The sequence below is a fragment of the Hyla sarda genome, unplaced genomic scaffold (assembly GCF_029499605.1).
Source record: "Hyla sarda isolate aHylSar1 unplaced genomic scaffold, aHylSar1.hap1 scaffold_1462, whole genome shotgun sequence".
Taxonomy (NCBI): Eukaryota; Metazoa; Chordata; class Amphibia; order Anura; family Hylidae; genus Hyla; species Hyla sarda.
Genome location: NW_026608093.1, coordinates 16422 through 35721, shown reverse-complemented (window position 1 = coordinate 35721; position 19300 = coordinate 16422). Strand labels below are relative to the sequence as shown.

The window sequence follows — 19300 nt, the reverse complement described above, 5'->3', positions numbered from 1 at the left end:
GACTGTTCAGCGACAGACAAGTCGCATCGGCTGAAAGTAGGCCAGAATGTCAGTCCATGTTGGAGCAGGTTTAGATACAGTCTAAAGTATAGATCTCAAAGTCTGTGCACAGAATTTAGCAAGGGCCTCGCACCTTCTGATGCATCAGGTAGGTGCACAATAGCATAGCCTAACCCTCTGTACTTTGGTCTATATTGATGCGGGACATAGACAGCCAGCTGATGACCAATCCATTAGTGCAATGGATGGCTGGAAGCATTTGTCTTTGCCTTTGCAATACCACAGAAGCAATGCATGGTCAATGTACAGCAATGACACACCTGTGTGAACAGCCAGGAGACCCCCCCCATGTTATGTTACATAGTTACATAGTTAGTACGGTCGAAAAAAGACATATGTCCATCAAGTTCAACCAGGGAATTAAGGGGTAGGGGTGTGGCGCGATATTGGGGAAGGGATGAGATTTTATATTTCTTCATAAGCATTAATCTTATTTTGTCAATTAGGAACATTCAGCACCCACCCGCTATCAAGGCAGCTGCCTATCATGTCATGCCCTACCTGCACAGGTGTGCTGGCTACTCAAATGATCCAATTAAGGAGGCCATTTAGTCAGCAGCAGCAGAAGTCCTGTGCCTGGACGCTCCAACAGCGGCCAGACACAAGCAGAAGCAGAAGCAGCAGAAGCAGCAGCAGCACCACCTTTTGTTTTTTGGCTGCAGCAGCAGCAGCAAGGCCCACAGGGCTGGCTAGCTGGCTAGCCAGCAAGCAGGTAGCAATGAAAGTAGGAATCTTTCTTTTTAACCCTGTAAGGGGGTGGTGCACTGTACCCGAAGATACTGCCATATCGGGTCAATGCATAGGGCGACGGAAGCAAGCTTCGAAATCGGCCCCCGTTCTCAAAAATCCATTTAATATATGGTCCCCAGATAGGGGACGTATCAGATATTAAACTGATAAGAACAGATACTACACTTGATCTTAGCCAAAAGGCCGAGAAGCGATAACCGTGAAAGGGGCGGGCCCAACAAGGTGCCCTTCATGGGCACTATCACTGCTTGCTGTCAGGGAGGCTGCCAGACAATTTTCCATGCACACTCTGGGCTGGGGGGCAGTCAACCACCAGTACACACAGCAGAACCTAAACCCATACCATTATTGCTAAGCAGCAAGACAGGGGCCCATTGCACTCCCACGGGGCCTTTTTAAATGCAATCCATAACCCGGATTTGCCAGGAACCCTTCTTACTCCTCCTACTTGCATGTGACACTGGGCTTAGGATCTGCATAGGAAACACACACACAAGCACACACCTACCTTTGTTGCCTGCAGATGCCTCCTTGGCTGTCCCCAAACGGTATCAAACCAACACCCACGGGAAGCTGTAAGCATAGAGGACATGCCTGCACCCCATTGGACTTACCTGTGTGGGTTAAACCCGGGTTATTTGACAACCTATGGCGGTGATGGTTCTGCTCAGGCAGAGCAGTGCTGATGCTCCTCATAAAGCTGTCGCTGCTGTGAAGGTTCTAGGTGACATCACAAATCCCTATGGTTACATACACAACAAAGCTGGGTTGTTGTTGTTTACACTCTGCAAGGCCTGTGGAAGTGAGTGACATCATAGCACTGTAGTTCTGAGGGTTCTAGATGGATGCAACAATCTCCTGTTGCTTCTATGAAGGCCATAATAGACGACATCACCAAACAGCTCCATAGTCACATACACAGCAAAGGAGAGATGTTGTTTACACCTAGTGATGTCAGTGGTATTGAGTGACATCACAGCACAGTGCTAAGGCTCCTGGGCCTGGACACAGCAGCGGCTGCAATATCTCAACGGAGAATACGTTTATATATATGTGTGTGTGTGCGCGTATATATATATATATATATATATATATATATATATATATATATTTCTCCGCCGAAATCACTTTTAAACCCATTTCCACCTTTTTTTCCCTTCTCTTCCTCTTACTTTTTTTTCACGTTTTTTTACGTTTTTCTCCTTTTCGCCTCTTTTCTGGGCGTATTATTCTTCTTTTTCTTCTTTTTTTTCGTCTAATGCATACCCCATCAGTGCAGCAATGCTTATTCAATACCGCCAGCAGATGGAGACACTGGGGGATAATTTTCTAAGGATTTATACTGATTTTTCCTGTCTGAATTTGTCGCACAGAAAGTTGCAGGCCAAATATGTGTGACATTTCTGCGACTTTAGCTTCTAGAGCATTTTTACAACATTATACATAGGTGCTGAATACATAAAAAGCGACTGTTCAGCGACAGACAAGTCGCATCGGCTGAAAGTAGGCCAGAATGTCAGTCCATGTTGGAGCAGGTTTAGATACAGTCTAAAGTATAGATCTCAAAGTCTGTGCACAGAATTTAGCAAGGGCCTCGCACCTTCTGATGCATCAGGTAGGTGCACAATAGCATAGCCTAACCCTCTGTACTTTGGTCTATATTGATGCGGGACATAGACAGCCAGCTGATGACCAATCCATTAGTGCAATGGATGGCTGGAAGCATTTGTCTTTGCCTTTGCAATACCACAGAAGCAATGCATGGTCAATGTACAGCAATGACACACCTGTGTGAACAGCCAGGAGACCCCCCCCATGTTATGTTACATAGTTACATAGTTAGTACGGTCGAAAAAAGACATATGTCCATCAAGTTCAACCAGGGAATTAAGGGGTAGGGGTGTGGCGCGATATTGGGGAAGGGATGAGATTTTATATTTCTTCATAAGCATTAATCTTATTTTGTCAATTAGGAACATTCAGCACCCACCCGCTATCAAGGCAGCTGCCTATCATGTCATGCCCTACCTGCACAGGTGTGCTGGCTACTCAAATGATCCAATTAAGGAGGCCATTTAGTCAGCAGCAGCAGAAGTCCTGTGCCTGGACGCTCCAACAGCGGCCAGACACAAGCAGAAGCAGAAGCAGCAGAAGCAGCAGCAGCACCACCTTTTGTTTTTTGGCTGCAGCAGCAGCAAGGCCCACAGGGCTGGCTAGCTGGCTAGCCAGCAAGCAGGTAGCAATGAAAGTAGGAATCTTTCTTTTTAACCCTGTAAGGGGGTGGTGCACTGTACCCGAAGATACTGCCATATCGGGTCAATGCATAGGGCGACGGAAGCAAGCTTCGAAATCGGCCCCCGTTCTCAAAAATCCATTTAATATATGGTCCCCAGATAGGGGACGTATCAGATATTAAACTGATAAGAACAGATACTACACTTGATCTTAGCCAAAAGGCCGAGAAGCGATAACCGTGAAAGGGGCGGGCCCAACAAGGTGCCCTTCATGGGCACTATCACTGCTTGCTGTCAGGGAGGCTGCCAGACAATTTTCCATGCACACTCTGGGCTGGGGGGCAGTCAACCACCAGTACACACAGCAGAACCTAAACCCATACCATTATTGCTAAGCAGCAAGACAGGGGCCCATTGCACTCCCACGGGGCCTTTTTAAATGCAATCCATAACCCGGATTTGCCAGGAACCCTTCTTACTCCTCCTACTTGCATGTGACACTGGGCTTAGGATCTGCATAGGAAACACACACACAAGCACACACCTACCTTTGTTGCCTGCAGATGCCTCCTTGGCTGTCCCCAAACGGTATCAAACCAACACCCACGGGAAGCTGTAAGCATAGAGGACATGCCTGCACCCCATTGGACTTACCTGTGTGGGTTAAACCCGGGTTATTTGACAACCTATGGCGGTGATGGTTCTGCTCAGGCAGAGCAGTGCTGATGCTCCTCATAAAGCTGTCGCTGCTGTGAAGGTTCTAGGTGACATCACAAATCCCTATGGTTACATACACAACAAAGCTGGGTTGTTGTTGTTTACACTCTGCAAGGCCTGTGGAAGTGAGTGACATCATAGCACTGTAGTTCTGAGGGTTCTAGATGGATGCAACAATCTCCTGTTGCTTCTATGAAGGCCATAATAGACGACATCACCAAACAGCTCCATAGTCACATACACAGCAAAGGAGAGATGTTGTTTACACCTAGTGATGTCAGTGGTATTGAGTGACATCACAGCACAGTGCTAAGGCTCCTGGGCCTGGACACAGCAGCGGCTGCAATATCTCAACGGAGAATACGTTTATATATATGTGTGTGTGTGCGCGTATATATATATATATATATATATATATATATATATATATATATATTTCTCCGCCGAAATCACTTTTAAACCCATTTCCACCTTTTTTTCCCTTCTCTTCCTCTTACTTTTTTTTCACGTTTTTTTACGTTTTTCTCCTTTTCGCCTCTTTTCTGGGCGTATTATTCTTCTTTTTCTTATTTCTTTTCGTCTAATGCATACCCCATCAGTGCAGCAATGCTTATTCAATACCGCCAGCAGATGGAGACACTGGGGGATAATTTTCTAAGGATTTATACTGATTTTTCCTGTCTGAATTTGTCGCACAGAAAGTTGCAGGCCAAATATGTGTGACATTTCTGCGACTTTAGCTTCTAGAGCATTTTTACAACATTATACATAGGTGCTGAATACATAAAAAGCGACTGTTCAGCGACAGACAAGTCGCATCGGCTGAAAGTAGGCCAGAATGTCAGTCCATGTTGGAGCAGGTTTAGATACAGTCTAAAGTATAGATCTCAAAGTCTGTGCACAGAATTTAGCAAGGGCCTCGCACCTTCTGATGCATCAGGTAGGTGCACAATAGCATAGCCTAACCCTCTGTACTTTGGTCTATATTGATGCGGGACATAGACAGCCAGCTGATGACCAATCCATTAGTGCAATGGATGGCTGGAAGCATTTGTCTTTGCCTTTGCAATACCACAGAAGCAATGCATGGTCAATGTACAGCAATGACACACCTGTGTGAACAGCCAGGAGACCCCCCCCCCCATGTTATGTTACATAGTTACATAGTTAGTACGGTCGAAAAAAGACATATGTCCATCAAGTTCAACCAGGGAATTAAGGGGTAGGGGTGTGGCGCGATATTGGGGAAGGGATGAGATTTTATATTTCTTCATAAGCATTAATCTTATTTTGTCAATTAGGAACATTCAGCACCCACCCGCTATCAAGGCAGCTGCCTATCATGTCATGCCCTACCTGCACAGGTGTGCTGGCTACTCAAATGATCCAATTAAGGAGGCCATTTAGTCAGCAGCAGCAGAAGTCCTGTGCCTGGACGCTCCAACAGCGGCCAGACACAAGCAGAAGCAGAAGCAGCAGAAGCAGCAGCAGCACCACCTTTTGTTTTTTGGCTGCAGCAGCAGCAAGTCCCACAGGGTTGGCTAGCTGGCTAGCCAGCAAGCAGGTAGCAATGAAAGTAGGAATCTTTCTTTTTAACCCTGTAAGGGGGTGGTGCACTGTACCCGAAGATACTGCCATATCGGGTCAATGCATAGGGCGACGGAAGCAAGCTTCGAAATCGGCCCCCGTTCTCAAAAATCCATTTAATATATGGTCCCCAGATAGGGGACGTATCAGATATTAAACTGATAAGAACAGATACTACACTTGATCTTAGCCAAAAGGCCGAGAAGCGATAACCGTGAAAGGGGCGGGCCCAACAAGGTGCCCTTCATGGGCACTATCACTGCTTGCTGTCAGGGAGGCTGCCAGACAATTTTCCATGCACACTCTGGGCTGGGGGGCAGTCAACCACCAGTACACACAGCAGAACCTAAACCCATACCATTATTGCTAAGCAGCAAGACAGGGGCCCATTGCACTCCCACGGGGCCTTTTTAAATGCAATCCATAACCCGGATTTGCCAGGAACCCTTCTTACTCCTCCTACTTGCATGTGACACTGGGCTTAGGATCTGCATAGGAAACACACACACAAGCACACACCTACCTTTGTTGCCTGCAGATGCCTCCTTGGCTGTCCCCAAACGGTATCAAACCAACACCCACGGGAAGCTGTAAGCATAGAGGACATGCCTGCACCCCATTGGACTTACCTGTGTGGGTTAAACCCGGGTTATTTGACAACCTATGGCGGTGATGGTTCTGCTCAGGCAGAGCAGTGCTGATGCTCCTCATAAAGCTGTCGCTGCTGTGAAGGTTCTAGGTGACATCACAAATCCCTATGGTTACATACACAACAAAGCTGGGTTGTTGTTGTTTACACTCTGCAAGGCCTGTGGAAGTGAGTGACATCATAGCACTGTAGTTCTGAGGGTTCTAGATGGATGCAACAATCTCCTGTTGCTTCTATGAAGGCCATAATAGACGACATCACCAAACAGCTCCATAGTCACATACACAGCAAAGGAGAGATGTTGTTTACACCTAGTGATGTCAGTGGTATTGAGTGACATCACAGCACAGTGCTAAGGCTCCTGGGCCTGGACACAGCAGCGGCTGCAATATCTCAACGGAGAATACGTTTATATATATGTGTGTGTGTGCGCGTATATATATATATATATATATATATATATATATATATATATATTTCTCCGCCGAAATCACTTTTAAACCCATTTCCACCTTTTTTTCCCTTCTCTTCCTCTTACTTTTTTTTCACGTTTTTTTACGTTTTTCTCCTTTTCGCCTCTTTTCTGGGCGTATTATTCTTCTTTTTCTTCTTTTTTTTCGTCTAATGCATACCCCATCAGTGCAGCAATGCTTATTCAATACCGCCAGCAGATGGAGACACTGGGGGATAATTTTCTAAGGATTTATACTGATTTTTCCTGTCTGAATTTGTCGCACAGAAAGTTGCAGGCCAAATATGTGTGACATTTCTGCGACTTTAGCTTCTAGAGCATTTTTACAACATTATACATAGGTGCTGAATACATAAAAAGCGACTGTTCAGCGACAGACAAGTCGCATCGGCTGAAAGTAGGCCAGAATGTCAGTCCATGTTGGAGCAGGTTTAGATACAGTCTAAAGTATAGATCTCAAAGTCTGTGCACAGAATTTAGCAAGGGCCTCGCACCTTCTGATGCATCAGGTAGGTGCACAATAGCATAGCCTAACCCTCTGTACTTTGGTCTATATTGATGCGGGACATAGACAGCCAGCTGATGACCAATCCATTAGTGCAATGGATGGCTGGAAGCATTTGTCTTTGCCTTTGCAATACCACAGAAGCAATGCATGGTCAATGTACAGCAATGACACACCTGTGTGAACAGCCAGGAGACCCCCCCCCCCCCCCCATGTTATGTTACATAGTTACATAGTTAGTACGGTCGAAAAAAGACATATGTCCATCAAGTTCAACCAGGGAATTAAGGGGTAGGGGTGTGGCGCGATATTGGGGAAGGGATGAGATTTTATATTTCTTCATAAGCATTAATCTTATTTTGTCAATTAGGAACATTCAGCACCCACCCGCTATCAAGGCAGCTGCCTATCATGTCATGCCCTACCTGCACAGGTGTGCTGGCTACTCAAATGATCCAATTAAGGAGGCCATTTAGTCAGCAGCAGCAGAAGTCCTGTGCCTGGACGCTCCAACAGCGGCCAGACACAAGCAGAAGCAGCAGAAGCAGCAGCAGCACCACCTTTTGTTTTTTGGCTGCAGCAGCAGCAAGGCCCACAGGGCTGGCTAGCTGGCTAGCCAGCAAGCAGGTAGCAATGAAAGTAGGAATCTTTCTTTTTAACCCTGTAAGGGGGTGGTGCACTGTACCCGAAGATACTGCCATATCGGGTCAATGCATAGGGCGACGGAAGCAAGCTTCGAAATCGGCCCCCGTTCTCAAAAATCCATTTAATATATGGTCCCCAGATAGGGGACGTATCAGATATTAAACTGATAAGAACAGATACTACACTTGATCTTAGCCAAAAGGCCGAGAAGCGATAACCGTGAAAGGGGCGGGCCCAACAAGGTGCCCTTCATGGGCACTATCACTGCTTGCTGTCAGGGAGGCTGCCAGACAATTTTCCATGCACACTCTGGGCTGGGGGGCAGTCAACCACCAGTACACACAGCAGAACCTAAACCCATACCATTATTGCTAAGCAGCAAGACAGGGGCCCATTGCACTCCCACGGGGCCTTTTTTTTTTTTTTAAACTTTATTTATAAATTTTCATATAACAAGAACAACAGTAAGGTCCTCAATATATAATGTATAAAACAAGGAATGAGAGACCACCAATACAATCATAATCATAATACACATATCATAATACACATATCAGAGTGAGATACATCGTGCATATACGATTAGCTAATCTACGACCCTAATTGAGGTCGAACAACTGTCCGTCCACTGGGACAGAGTAGCTATACGGCTATTAGAAGCCCCACACCTCTTCGCTATCAATTCCTCCAACACGAGGTTACTATGCACCTCCGCCAGAATGGCAGGAAGACCCGGCACCTCAGTCGACTTCCACCTCCGAGCAATGTGAGCCCTCACAACTATCAGAATATGATATAAAATGGTCATATAATGCGGGGGAACTTGTTCTAGGGACAGGAATAGTAGTGCACTCTCTGGGCCCCATGAGAAGGGGCAGTCCACTAGGTTGTCCAATAACTTCTTAATTTCGGTCCAAAGAGGTGCAATTAACGGGCAAGTCCACCACACGTGTAGCAAGGTACCACTTTCCCGGTTACATCTCCAACACACTGGGGAGGTGGTAGGGTATATTTTAGCCAGACGAACCGGCGTGTAGTACCATCGGTATAGGAGCTTCCTAGAAGCTTCGAAATGATTAACACATTTAGAATATTTTTTGTGCATGTCAAAGACACAGCTCCACTGCTCAGCCGTGAATCTGCGCGCCAGGTCCTCCTCCCATCTGGACTTAAACGTACTGTCCATTTCCCCCTCCTCCTCAGTCAAAGCTACATAAGCAAGGGAGATACCCCTAGTAAAGGAGTCCCTGCACAGGAAATGATGTTCATACGCAGTGCGAGGCCGAGAGCTATCCCAAGGGAGAGACCTCAAAAAATGTCTAAGCCTCAAATATTTGTAAAAGTCTTTCTGTGATATAGAGAACATGCGTACAATATCAGTGAAAGGCATCAACCCATTAGCATCGCTAATCAATGCCACAGTGAGGATGCCCGCATCTATCCAGGGCTTAAAATCTATATCTAGAATATAGTCTCCTATAGCAGCTAAAGGGATATCCTTCACTCTAGGTGGACAAAGACTTTTAATTCGCGCCACCTTACTCCACAACCTGATAGCAGCCGCAATAGTAGAGAAAGGAGAAGAGGGAGCAAAGGTAGGGTTAAAGCGCAATGCCCAGAGAAAGTTATTAAAATTAGAAACATTGAGGACAGCAGCTTCAATATCTACCCACAGGGGGGGAGCGTCCTGCCACCACCATTTTTTAAGCTGATCGAGTAGAACAGCGTGATAGTACATTTTAAGGTTCGGCACCCCCATACCCCCCTCATGCACAGGGCGATACAATATATTCGCACCAACCCTAGGATGCTTACCATCCCAAATAAATCGTAAGAGCATTCTCTGTAGTTGTGAGAGGAAGGAGGCGGGCACTATCATCGGCAGGCATCTAAAAAAATATAAAATTTTAGGGAGCAGCATCATCTTAGCAGTGGCAACACGTCCCGCCCATGAGACAGGAAGCCTGGAGAAGTGATCAATTTCTTTGGTAAGCAGGGACCGCATAACAGCAAAATTAGAAGCAATTGTCTTATCAGGCAACGCAGTAAGGACTATGCCTAGGTAAGGAATCTGGTCAGTGACCCATTGAAAGGGATATTTAGCTTGTAGTACTCGCTGTTGCTCAGTGGGTATCTGCAATGGTAAGATACACGACTTTGTGGGGTTAATCTTATAAAAGCTAACTCGACTAAAGGCATCAATAATGTCCATAACTGGGCCTAAAGAACTCAGGGGGTTGGAGAGACTAATGATAACATCGTCGGCAAACAAGCCAATCCTGTGGTCTACTTTACCTATTTGAATGCCCGCAATGTCTGGGGAGTCCCTGATGGATTGAGCAAGCGGCTCCATAACTAAGGTAAATATAAGGGGGGACAGTGGGCACCCCTGTCTAGTCCCATTGCTAAGTGAGAAACTATTAGAAAGGGTACCCATCGTGTAAATTCTAGCAGATGGGAGCGTATATAGTGCCATAATGGCGGATTCCAAAGAGTGGGGAAAACCAAACTTACGCAGCACACTTCGCAAATATCCCCAGTGCACTCGATCGAACGCCTTCTCCGCATCAAGGGATAGCAAGAGAGAAGGCGTCCGATCGGAATGCGCTTTTGTGATGATGTCGAGAAAGCGTCTCGTACCATCCACCGTTTGACGACCCTTGACGAAGCCAACCTGGTCCCTGTGAATTAGGTCCGGCAAAACCCTATTCAACCTGGCAGCAAGAGCCAGGGCATACAATTTAATATCACTATTTAGGAGAGAGATTGGTCTGTAATTTAGGGTAGAGTCCAGTGGCTTACCAGGTTTAGGTATGGTAATGACCAGAGCATCCAACATCTCCTTAGGGGGCACACCGTTCTCCTTAATACGGTTAAAGGCTCTGGTCAAAAAGGGAGCTACGGAAGGGCCAAATTGCTTATAAAATTCATTTGTAATACCATCAGGGCCAGGTGACTTCGAGGGCTTGAGGGAACGCACACATTCAATAATTTCTTCTGTGGAGAAGGGAGAGCAAAGATCAGATGCTTGGTCCGCGGACAGAGAGGGGAGGGACATAGAGGACAGAAAAGAAGAGATAACTGCTTCATCAGGCTGTGGAGTAGCAATGTCATGTTGAAGATTGTACAATTTACTATAAAAATCTGCAAAACAATTGGCTATACTTTGAGGGTCAGTAACTATAGAACCATCAGATTTAGTAAGGAAGGGGATTCTCTCCTTATCCTGACGTTTTTTAAGTTGTTTAGCCAGTATAGAGCCAGATCTATTACCCTGCCAATACCATGTCATTTTGAGCCTTCTCAGTGCCATCTCATAGCTGTGTAAAGAGAGGGAGTGTAGGGTAGCACTAACCTGAGAAATTTCTCCTATTAGTGATGGAGAGCACGAGGTCTTATTGCGCCTATGTAATTCCGCAAGGCGCTGTTGGAGTTCTAGAGTTTTGGTCTGGCGGAGCTTCCTGTCATAGGCTGTTTGACTAATAAAGTGACCCCTAATTGTAGCCTTAAACGCACACCAAAGCATGGGGTCTGTGACATCACCAGTATCATTAATGCGGAAGTAGGCATCAACCGCCAACTTGGTCGCTTCAGAGTATTCAGGATTATGGAGTATTAGTGGGTTAAGTCTCCAAATATAGGTCGGGCGGGTGCTATGCGATTCTTTAATGGTTACGCTTATGGGGGAATGGTCCGACCATTCTATGGGCATAATTCGGGCCTCTGAAACCAATGATAGGAGAGAGTGGGAGGTAAGGGCGTAATCTATTCTGGTGTATATCTTATGCACATGAGAAAAGAAGGTGAAGTCCCTTTCCGTGGGGTGGGATATACGCCAAACATCATATAGGTCATTTTGGGACACACTAGTGAAGAAACCTGTGGGTTCTTTTTTCAAACTGGGCGAAGTAGAATCTACACTAGGCCACATGGTCATATTAAAATCTCCTAGCAGTAGGCAGTGTCCCTTTCTCAAGGACTCCAATTTACGCAAGAATGCCCTGAGGAAGGTACACTGTTTCGCATTAGGCGCATATAAGGAGCCTAAGGTATATTGAACATTGTTTAGTAAGCACACAATAATTATAAAACGACCTCTATCATCTATCACAGAGTGCTGGACAGTAACCGTCAGGGTGTTCTTAAATGCAATCGCCACTCCTCCTTTTTTGTGAACAGCATGCGCTTGATAGATATGTGGATATCTCTTATTTTGGAGTCTATGGGCATCTAGGGCTAATAAATGGGATTCTTGTATACAGAGGACATCGGCCGCTAGGCGTCTAGCCTCCTTCCACACCAGAGACCTTTTATACGGTGAGTTAAGACCCCGCACATTCATAGACACAACCTTAATAACCATAGTTAAAGTATACATCAACGCAAAGCAGAACCATTAGCACAGTAAACTGAAAAGGAGCAGGTACTCCCGTCGAAGAGGATACATCTACACTTAGCAGCTCGCAAGAGGAGCCTCTCATATCCATTATCAGAGAAAGTGAGTGATGGAGGACCAACGGGACAGAAAACAAGTAAACAGAACGAACAACAAAGAACAAATAAATTGAGCAAGCAGTAGTAAAGACCATGTGGTAGGTCTTAATGGGGGTAGGTAAGTACATTCGACTGCAGTTAGGCCGAATGTTTAAACATTCAGGAAAAGTATCCAGAGCACTAAGAGGATAAGTAACCCAAAAGATGGGGAAGGATACCCCAGTCGCAAGCCAGTGAGACAAGTCGGACAGGCCTGTCTAAAGGCAGAGGAACAGTTCATGTCTTGATTTTTTTCTTGCAGTGGGAGACAACCTTCCATTCCTCAGCTATCTTTGCAGCATGTGGTATGTCCAGGGACCTCTGAGCAGTCAGATCAACAGGCAAGTTCCATTCCGCACACAGTTGCAAAAGGGTCTCCAGGGAAGAGACCACATGTTTGGACCCCTTATTGGTGATAATCAATTTCACAGGGAATCCCCATTTATAAGGGATCCCTTTTTCTCTGAGAGCTTTAGTCCCTGTACTGAACTCACGTCTCCTGGCTAGAGTGGCAGCAGAGAGATCCGTGAAAAGTTGGAGTCCCGAATACCCATCTGGTAGGGAGGGTGAGGAGCGCGCCACCAACATCAATTGCTCCTTAATATGGTAAAAGTGAAGGCGCAGAATCACATCCCTTGGTGTAGCAGCAGGTAGGGTTTTGGGCTTAGGGAGCCTGTGGACTCTGTCCATTAGCAGATCTAGGGTGGAAGCCTGAGGCAGCAACAATGCAAAATAATCCGTTAGGAAGGTGTTGAGGTCCTCCGTTTTCACAGACTCCGGCACCCCTCTCACCCTTAAATTGTTTCGGCGAGACCTGTCCTCCATATCAGCTATCTTAAGTTGAAGAGCGGCAACCTCATCCTCCAGGCCATTAGCTAAGTCCACTACTTCATTATGAGAAGAGGTGAGTTCCGCCATCTTGTTCTCAATGTGCGATGTGCGGTGTCCAAGAGAGGAGATCTCATGCTGTATATTGGACACGGCTGCCTTAATGTCTCCCTGAATGGAGGTATGTAACTCAGCGAGAAGCCCCCTCATAATAGGTTCAGTTAGGGGCGCCGACGGAGAGCTCCCATCAGGGCCTCCTGGGCCTCTAGTATGCAGGGTCCCCGCTCCCAGTGGCTTGGAGGAGATCGGGGAAAACGGTACCTGCGGGTCCTGCTGCACCGAAGGCGACCAGCCTGTCAGGAGAATCGGAGGAGTTGAAGGAGAAGCCTCCAGGGCGCAGCCCGTCTGAGAGGATGAAGACGCTGGTGAGGCACTTCCAGTAGCCGGAGACGCTGACCCGCACTGAGCCGCGCCATCTTGTGAGGCCTCTGCAGCAGGAAAGAACGTCGTGAGCTTCAGTGGGCTCTTTTTCCCTCGCCTCCGGGTCATCATCAGGTGCCCCGATAGTTCAGGTACCGGTGGGCACAATTGCCGTAGCGATATGCTCAGGATCAATGCTGTGTAGCCGCTATTAGGCCTGGGCTGCAGCGGAGCACAAGGTTTATGCGACCGCCGCCATGCACTGCAGGACACGCCCCCCAGAAGGGCATTCTACGTATCAGATATTAAACTGATAAGAACAGATACTACACTTGATCTTAGCCAAAAGGCCGAGAAGCGATAACCATGAAAGGGGCGGGCCCAACAAGGTGCCCTTCATGGGCACTATCACTGCTTGCTGTCAGGGAGGCTGCCAGACAATTTTCCATGCACACTCTGGGCTGGGGGGCAGTCAACCACCAGTACACACAGCAGAACCTAAACCCATACCATTATTGCTAAGCAGCAAGACAGGGGCCCATTGCACTCCCACGGGGCCTTTTTAAATGCAATCCATAACCCGGATTTGCCAGGAACCCTTCTTACTCCTCCTACTTGCATGTGACACTGGGCTTAGGATCTGCATAGGAAACACACACACAAGCACACACCTACCTTTGTTGCCTGCAGATGCCTCCTTGGCTGTCCCCAAACGGTATCAAACCAACACCCACGGGAAGCTGTAAGCATAGAGGACATGCCTGCACCCCATTGGACTTACCTGTGTGGGTTAAACCCGGGTTATTTGACAACCTATGGCGGTGATGGTTCTGCTCAGGCAGAGCAGTGCTGATGCTCCTCATAAAGCTGTCGCTGCTGTGAAGGTTCTAGGTGACATCACAAATCCCTATGGTTACATACACAACAAAGCTGGGTTGTTGTTGTTTACACTCTGCAAGGCCTGTGGAAGTGAGTGACATCATAGCACTGTAGTTCTGAGGGTTCTAGATGGATGCAACAATCTCCTGTTGCTTCTATGAAGGCCATAATAGACGACATCACCAAACAGCTCCATAGTCACATACACAGCAAAGGAGAGATGTTGTTTACACCTAGTGATGTCAGTGGTATTGAGTGACATCACAGCACAGTGCTAAGGCTCCTGGGCCTGGACACAGCAGCGGCTGCAATATCTCAACGGAGAATACGTTTATATATATGTGTGTGTGTGCGCGTATATATATATATATATATATATATATATATATATTTCTCCGCCGAAATCACTTTTAAACCCATTTCCACCTTTTTTTCCCTTCTCTTCCTCTTACGTTTTTTTCACGTTTTTTTACGTTTTTCTCCTTTTCGCCTCTTTTCTGGGCGTATTATTCTTCTTTTTCTTCTTTTTTTTCGTCTAATGCATACCCCATCAGTGCAGCAATGCTTATTCAATACCGCCAGCAGATGGAGACACTGGGGGATAATTTTCTAAGGATTTATACTGATTTTTCCTGTCTGAATTTGTCGCACAGAAAGTTGCAGGCCAAATATGTGTGACATTTCTGCGACTTTAGCTTCTAGAGCATTTTTACAACATTATACATAGGTGCTGAATACATAAAAAGCGACTGTTCAGCGACAGACAAGTCGCATCGGCTGAAAGTAGGCCAGAATGTCAGTCCATGTTGGAGCAGGTTTAGATACAGTCTAAAGTATAGATCTCAAAGTCTGTGCACAGAATTTAGCAAGGGCCTCGCACCTTCTCATGCATCAGGTAGGTGCACAATAGCATAGCCTAACCCTCTGTACTTTGGTCTATATTGATGCGGGACATAGACAGCCAGCTGATGACCAATCCATTAGTGCAATGGATGGCTGGAAGCATTTGTCTTTGCCTTTGCAATACCACAGAAGCAATGCATGGTCAATGTACAGCAATGACACACCTGTGTGAACAGCCAGGAGACCCCCCCCCCCCCCATGTTATGTTACATAGTTACATAGTTAGTACGGTCGAAAAAAGACATATGTCCATCAAGTTCAACCAGGGAATTAAGGGGTAGGGGTGTGGCGCGATATTGGGGAAGGGATGAGATTTTATATTTCTTCATAAGCATTAATCTTATTTTGTCAATTAGGAACATTCAGCACCCACCCGCTATCAAGGCAGCTGCCTATCATGTCATGCCCTACCTGCACAGGTGTGCTGGCTACTCAAATGATCCAATTAAGGAGGCCATTTAGTCAGCAGCAGCAGAAGTCCTGTGCCTGGACGCTCCAACAGCGGCCAGACACAAGCAGAAGCAGAAGCAGCAGAAGCAGCAGCAGCACCACCTTTTGTTTTTTGGCTGCAGCAGCAGCAAGGCCCACAGGGCTGGCTAGCTGGCTAGCCAGCAAGCAGGTAGCAATGAAAGTAGGAATCTTTCTTTTTAACCCTGTAAGGGGGTGGTGCACTGTACCCGAAGATACTGCCATATCGGGTCAATGCATAGGGCGACGGAAGCAAGCTTCGAAATCGGCCCCCGTTCTCAAAAATCCATTTAATATATGGTCCCCAGATAGGGGACGTATCAGATATTAAATTGATAAGAACAGATACTACACTTGATCTTAGCCAAAAGGCCGAGAAGCAATAACCGTGAAAGGGGCGGGCCCAACAAGGTGCCCTTCATGGGCACTATCACTGCTTGCTGTCAGGGAGGCTGCCAGACAATTTTCCATGCACACTCTGGGCTGGGGGGCAGTCAACCACCAGTACACACAGCAGAACCTAAACCCATACCATTATTGCTAAGCAGCAAGACAGGGGCCCATTGCACTCCCACGGGGCCTTTTTAAATGCAATCCATAACCCGGATTTGCCAGGAACCCTTCTTACTCCTCCTACTTGCATGTGACACTGGGCTTAGGATCTGCATAGGAAACACACACACAAGCACACACCTACCTTTGTTGCCTGCAGATGCCTCCTTGGCTGTCCCCAAACGGTATCAAACCAACACCCACGGGAAGCTGTAAGCATAGAGGACATGCCTGCACCCCATTGGACTTACCTGTGTGGGTTAAACCCGGGTTATTTGACAACCTATGGCGGTGATGGTTCTGCTCAGGCAGAGCAGTGCTGATGCTCCTCATAAAGCTGTCGCTGCTGTGAAGGTTCTAGGTGACATCACAAATCCCTATGGTTACATACACAACAAAGCTGGGTTGTTGTTGTTTACACTCTGCAAGGCCTGTGGAAGTGAGTGACATCATAGCACTGTAGTTCTGAGGGTTCTAGATGGATGCAACAATCTCCTGTTGCTTCTATGAAGGCCATAATAGACGACATCACCAAACAGCTCCATAGTCACATACACAGCAAAGGAGAGATGTTGTTTACACCTAGTGATGTCAGTGGTATTGAGTGACATCACAGCACAGTGCTAAGGCTCCTGGGCCTGGACACAGCAGCGGCTGCAATATCTCAACGGAGAATACGTTTATATATATGTGTGTGTGTGCGCGTATATATATATATATATATATATATATATATATTTCTCCGCCGAAATCACTTTTAAACCCATTTCCACCTTTTTTTCCCTTCTCTTCCTCTTACGTTTTTTTCACGTTTTTTTACGTTTTTCTCCTTTTCGCCTCTTTTCTGGGCGTATTATTCTTCTTTTTCTTCTTTTTTTTCGTCTAATGCATACCCCATCAGTGCAGCAATGCTTATTCAATACCGCCAGCAGATGGAGACACTGGGGGATAATTTTCTAAGGATTTATACTGATTTTTCCTGTCTGAATTTGTCGCACAGAAAGTTGCAGGCCAAATATGTGTGACATTTCTGCGACTTTAGCTTCTAGAGCATTTTTACAACATTATACATAGGTGCTGAATACATAAAAAGCGACTGTTCAGCGACAGACAAGTCGCATCGGCTGAAAGTAGGCCAGAATGTCAGTCCATGTTGGAGCAGGTTTAGATACAGTCTAAAGTATAGATCTCAAAGTCTGTGCACAGAATTTAGCAAGGGCCTCGCACCTTCTCATGCATCAGGTAGGTGCACAATAGCATAGCCTAACCCTCTGTACTTTGGTCTATATTGATGCGGGACATAGACAGCCAGCTGATGACCAATCCATTAGTGCAATGGATGGCTGGAAGCATTTGTCTTTGCCTTTGCAATACCACAGAAGCAATGCATGGTCAATGTACAGCAATGACACACCTGTGTGAACAGCCAGGAGACCCCCCCCCCCCCCATGTTATGTTACATAGTTACATAGTTAGTACGGTCGAAAAAAGACATATGTCCATCAAGTTCAACCAGGGAATTAAGGGGTAGGGGTGTGGCGCGATATTGGGGAAGGGATGAGATTTTATATTTCTTCATAAGCATTAATCTTATTTTGTCAATTAGGAACATTCAGCACCCACCCGCTATCAAGGCAGCTGCCTATCATGTCATGCCCTACCTGCACAGGTGTGCTGGCTACTCAAATGATCCAATTAAGGAGGCCATTTAGTCAGCAGCAGCAGAAGTCCTGTGCCTGGACGCTCCAACAGCGGCCAGACACAAGCAGAAGCAGAAGCAGCAGAAGCAGCAGCAGCACCACCTTTTGTTTTTTGGCTGCAGCAGCAGCAAGGCCCACAGGGCTGGCTAGCTGGCTAGCCAGCAAGCAGGTAGCAATGAAAGTAGGAATCTTTCTTTTTAACCCTGTAAGGGGGTGGTGCACTGTACCCGAAGATACTGCCATATCGGGTCAATGCATAGGGCGACGGAAGCAAGCTTCGAAATCGGCCCCCGTTCTCAAAAATCCATTTAATATATGGTCCCCAGATAGGGGACGTATCAGATATTAAATTGATAAGAACAGATACTACACTTGATCTTAGCCAAAAGGCCGAGAAGCGATAACCGTGAAAGGGGCGGGCCCAACAAGGTGCCCTTCATGGGCACTATCACTGCTTGCTGTCAGGGAGGCTGCCAGACAATTTTCCATGCACACTCTGGGCTGGGGGGCAGTCAACCACCAGTACACACAGCAGAACCTAAACCCATACCATTATTGCTAAGCAGCAAGACAGGGGCCCATTGCACTCCCACGGGGCCTTTTTAAATGCAATCCATAACCCGGATTTGCCAGGAACCCTTCTTACTCCTCCTACTTGCATGTGACACTGGGCTTAGGATCTGCATAGGAAACACACACACAAGCACACACCTACCTTTGTTGCCTGCAGATGCCTCCTTGGCTGTCCCCAAACGGTATCAAACCAACACCCACGGGAAGCTGTAAGCATAGAGGACATGCCTGCACCCCATTGGACTTACCTGTGTGGGTTAAACCCGGGTTATTTGACAACCTATGGCGGTGATGGTTCTGCTCAGGCAGAGCAGTGCTGATGCTCCTCATAAAGCTGTCGCTGCTGTGAAGGTTCTAGGTGACATCACAAATCCCTATGGTTACATACACAACAAAGCTGGGTTGTTGTTGTTTACACTCTGCAAGGCCTGTGGAAGTGAGTGACATCATAGCACTGTAGTTCTGAGGGTTCTAGATGGATGCAACAATCTCCTGTTGCTTCTATGAAGGCCATAATAGACGACATCACCAAACAGCTCCATAGTCACATACACAGCAAAGGAGAGATGTTGTTTACACCTAGTGATGTCAGTGGTATTGAGTGACATCACAGCACAGTGCTAAGGCTCCTGGGCCTGGACACAGCAGCGGCTGCAATATCTCAACGGAGAATACGTTTATATATATGTGTGTGTGTGCGCGTATATATATATATATATATATATATATATATATATATATATTTCTCCGCCGAAATCACTTTTAAACCCATTTCCACCTTTTTTTCCCTTCTCTTCCTCTTACTTTTTTTTCACGTTTTTTTAC

At 46.5% G+C, this 19300-nt stretch overlaps 6 non-coding genes and 1 pseudogene across 6 annotated transcripts; all 7 read right to left on the bottom strand.

Moving 5' to 3' along the window:
* Positions 1-814: 814 nt before the first annotated feature.
* On the bottom strand, positions 815-1005 carry LOC130308123 (U2 spliceosomal RNA). Its single transcript, XR_008857171.1, has one exon. It is a non-coding gene; the product is annotated as a U2 spliceosomal RNA (small nuclear RNA).
* A 2083-nt stretch (positions 1006-3088) lies between these two features.
* LOC130308122 (U2 spliceosomal RNA) lies at positions 3089-3279 on the bottom strand. Its single transcript, XR_008857170.1, has one exon. It is a non-coding gene; the product is annotated as a U2 spliceosomal RNA (small nuclear RNA).
* Positions 3280-5367: 2088 nt separating this feature from the next.
* Positions 5368-5558, bottom strand: LOC130308121 (U2 spliceosomal RNA). The gene has a single exon (XR_008857169.1). It is a non-coding gene; the product is annotated as a U2 spliceosomal RNA (small nuclear RNA).
* A 2085-nt stretch (positions 5559-7643) lies between these two features.
* LOC130308120 (U2 spliceosomal RNA) lies at positions 7644-7834 on the bottom strand. Its single transcript, XR_008857168.1, has one exon. It is a non-coding gene; the product is annotated as a U2 spliceosomal RNA (small nuclear RNA).
* A 5802-nt stretch (positions 7835-13636) lies between these two features.
* LOC130308150 (U2 spliceosomal RNA) lies at positions 13637-13762 on the bottom strand (annotated as a pseudogene).
* Positions 13763-15843: 2081 nt separating this feature from the next.
* Positions 15844-16034, bottom strand: LOC130308146 (U2 spliceosomal RNA). The gene has a single exon (XR_008857192.1). It is a non-coding gene; the product is annotated as a U2 spliceosomal RNA (small nuclear RNA).
* A 2079-nt stretch (positions 16035-18113) lies between these two features.
* On the bottom strand, positions 18114-18304 carry LOC130308144 (U2 spliceosomal RNA). Its single transcript, XR_008857191.1, has one exon. It is a non-coding gene; the product is annotated as a U2 spliceosomal RNA (small nuclear RNA).
* Between the last annotated feature and the right edge of the window lie 996 nt (positions 18305-19300).